The sequence below is a fragment of the Enhydra lutris genome, unplaced genomic scaffold (genome assembly GCF_002288905.1).
Source record: "Enhydra lutris kenyoni isolate GAN:26980312 unplaced genomic scaffold, ASM228890v2 scaffoldscaffold21, whole genome shotgun sequence".
Taxonomy (NCBI): domain Eukaryota; kingdom Metazoa; phylum Chordata; class Mammalia; order Carnivora; family Mustelidae; genus Enhydra; species Enhydra lutris.
In genome coordinates, this window is record NW_019154105.1 from 24,559,551 (window position 1) to 24,563,452 (window position 3,902).

Genomic DNA, 3,902 nt, shown 5'->3' on the forward strand with positions numbered 1-3,902 from the left:
TTATTTGGAGATAGTCAGAAACTCCAATAGAGTCTAAGATAAGATATTAGAACTCACTGGAGATTTTGGTAAGGTTGCTGAATACCAAAATCAGTTTATAAATATTGATTATTTTATTTCCCAGCAAAACCCGAAGGTAAATGTTTTAAAGATACGATTTTAAATAAAATACTATATTTAGGACTAAATCTCATAAGAGATAGGTAAGTCTTTTTCAAAGAAAAGAAAATCATACTGGTATTAAAAAGGACATATCTAAAATGAGAGCTATGCTAAGCTCACAGACTGGTTAAGATGACAATTCTCCCCAAAGTGATTTACGGAATAGATATAATCCTGATTAAATCCTAACTTTTTGTGGAACTTAGCAAGTCGATTCTAAAATTTATATGGAAGGAGCACCTGGGTGGCTCTGTCAGTTGAGTGTCAGACTCTTGGTTTTAGCTCATGTTTTGATCTTGGGATCATGAGATTGAGCCGCACCTTGGGTTCTGTGGTCAGTGGAGTGTCTGCTTGAGATTCTCTCCCTCTATTTCACCCCTCCCCCTGCTCTAACTCTATCTCTAAAGTAAATAAATAAATCTTTAAAAAATTTTATATGGAAGTCGGAAGAGCTAAAGATGGCCAAGGCACTGTTGAAGATGAAGGAGAAGGTTGGAGGGCTCATTCTATGAGACATCAAAGCTAAAGTAGTAATGATGTCCATGTGGTATGGAAGTAGGGATAGACAATAGACAATGGAGCACGGTGGAGAGCCCAGAAACAAATCCCCATTATACAAACACTTGATGTATGATTGAGGTTGTGTGATACATCAGTTGGGAAAGGATGTACTTTATAATAAGTGAGGCTAGGACAAATGTGTAAACCTCAGGAGGCAGATAAGAGTGGTGACAGATAAGGAAGTGAGAGAAAGAAATGGGACCCCTTCCTCACTCTATTAGTAAAAAATCAATTCCAGGTGGATTAAAGACCTATTGTGTAAGGCAAAAATAAATCTAGAAGGTAATATAGGGGACTACTTTCTCCTGTATCTTCCAGAAGATTACATAAGAAACTGATCTCATGGTAGGAAAGTTCCTTCCCCCCAAGATACAAAAAACAACTAGAAGAAGACATCAGTACATTCTACAACATTAAAATTAAAATCTTACTTTCATCAAAAGACACCATAGAATGAAATACAAGGCACAGAATGGAGAAAGGTATTTGTTATACATATAATCAATATAGGATTAAATAAAAAAAATTTTTTTAATGCAAATAAGAAAAAAAAAGACAGGCAACTTGATAGAAAAATGGGTAAAAGACTTGAATGCACACTTCCCCAAAGATATTCAGATTACCAAGAACATACAAAAATGTGCCCAATCACATAAATAATCAGGGAATTGAAAATTAAACTAAAATGAAATATAATATTACATCAGAATGGCTAAAATTAAAACAACTGAGATACTGAGTGTTAAAGTTCTAGAGCAGCTAGAATCATTGAACAGTGCTGAGTCAGGATAAATTGTTACAACCACTTTGGGAAACAGGTTGGCATTAGCTAGCAAAGTTGAAGATATCATATTTATGACTTAGTACTTCCACTCCTGGATGTATGTTAGAGCAAGACACATATATGTGCTCCAGGAGATGTAGACAATAATATTCAAAGGACATTCATGATAGTTCAAAACTGGAAACAACCCAAATGTCTATCAGTAATAGAATAGATAAATACAGCAAGCCATTTGCAGACAATCCAATATTCTAGCATGATTGCAAGGAACATAATATAGCTCCATGCGATATGGATAAATCTTACCAACAATGTTGGGTGAGAAAAGGCAAGACACAAATTACACACTGTATAATCCTACTTACATAAAGTTTAAAAGTAGGAAAGAAAAGCAAAAACATGATTGTTATAAAAAGCAGGTCACTTTAAAAAAAATTAACATATAATGTATTATTTGTTTCAGGGGTACAGGTCTGTGATTCATCAGTCTTACGTAATTCACAGCGCTCACCATAGCACATACCCTCCCCAATGTCCGTCACCCAACCACCCATCCCTACCACCCCCCTTCCCCTCCAGCAACCCTCCTGAGATTAAGAGTCTCTTATGGGTTGTCTCCCTCTGGTTTCATCTTGTTTCATTTTCCGTCCCTTCCCCTATGACCCTCAAGGCAGGTCACTTTCAAGGGAGAGAAGTTTGTGTTTGGTAAGGAATTTGTAGGAGAGACTTCTGGGGTGCTGGTGGTCTATTTATTGACCTGTGTGGTGTTTATTTAACATAGGTGTTTACTTTGTAAGTACTGTTATGTCGTATACTTGTGTTTCATGTACTTTTATGTATTTTTATTGCTCTTCACAATAAAAAGTATTAGAAAAGCATATTCATAATCTGATCATTTCTTATCAAGTCATTCCTACTACCCAGGTCCAAGCCACTTTCTTCTCTCCATTGTATTATTATAATAGCTTCCTAACTAGTATCCTACTTCTACTCCTTGTCCCCCTTACAATCTATTCTCAGCACAGTAGCCAGAGTAATCTTGTCAGAAATGTTAGTAAATCATGTCACCCCTCTGCTCAAAACTCTCTACCTGTCTGCTTTCTATATGTTTACCTTAGATCCAGTTTCCTGGGCAATGGTTCTATCTTTTCATTTAGTTGTCTTTCTCAACTGAAAAAACAACATAAATAATTGGTCCAAGCTTTTGATACTTCTGGCTGGCACAACCAAATGCCAAACTACTTGGAAAAGATTGTCAGAGAAAAAGAACTCCTGCTAAAGATGGGTTCCTAAAAATGTACTGAGTTCATATGGAATCAATCTACTAGGAGTGACAAAAATCAGGAATACAGAACTCTAAGAAATTGAAATAACTAAATCACAGTCTGAAAGGTATAAAATTAGTACATTCAAAATGATCAAAGACACAATGAAAAGAAAAGAATCAAAACCCTAGAAATAATGCACTATTGGAAAAGACCAGGCAAGTTTTACAGATGCAAATGTAAGTTCTAGAAAAGGCAAAAGTGGGGCATGGGGTGGGTTGGGGGGGTGCCTGGGTGGCACAGTTGGTTAAGCTTCTGACTCTTGGTTTTGGCTCAGGTCATGGTCTTGGGGTCATGGTCTTAGGGTCCTAGGATTGAGCCCTGAGTCAGGCTCTGCACTCAGCATGGAGTCTGCTTGGGAATCTTCCTCTCCTTCTATGGCCCCCAAAGAAATAAATAAACAGATCTTAAAAAAAAAAAAAAGGCAAAAAGTGATTGAATAGCCCATTAGAGAGTTGAAAAGAGACTGGGAAGCTAAACCTGTGTTAGATACTCTGAAAGCAGTGAAAATTGATAGAAATGGAAAATGAAAGAAGGAAAGAAACAAGGAGGAGGAAGGAAGTGGGCCAACCTATAATCAATAGGAGGCCAGAAGGAAAGAAGAGACAAAATGCAGAACAGATAAAGTTTGAAAAGGTAGCAGTTGAGAATTTTTCCAATTTGACTAAAATTGTGACTCTTCACATTTAAGGAACATAATGAAACTTGAACAGAATAAATAAAAATAGCCATCTGGACCAGAAGTCAAAATGAGAAGTCAGACAACACACACACACACACAAAATCTTAAAGGCAGCTAGAGAAAAAAGGCAAATTACCTAGAGGAGTAATAATTAGACCAACAACAGTAATAATATAATTCAGAAATCAGTGGAATCACATTTCAAAATATTAAAGCAAAGTAACTGTCAGAATTTACACATAAGAAACTACCACTCAAGAATAATAGAATCTTTGAAAATTAAAGAAATGTGATTTATCATTCATAAGGTCCCACTGAAAAAAGTACATGAGCATGTCCTCTAGAAAGAAGGAAATCAAACCCAGAGGGAAAGAGTGAGATGTAGTGA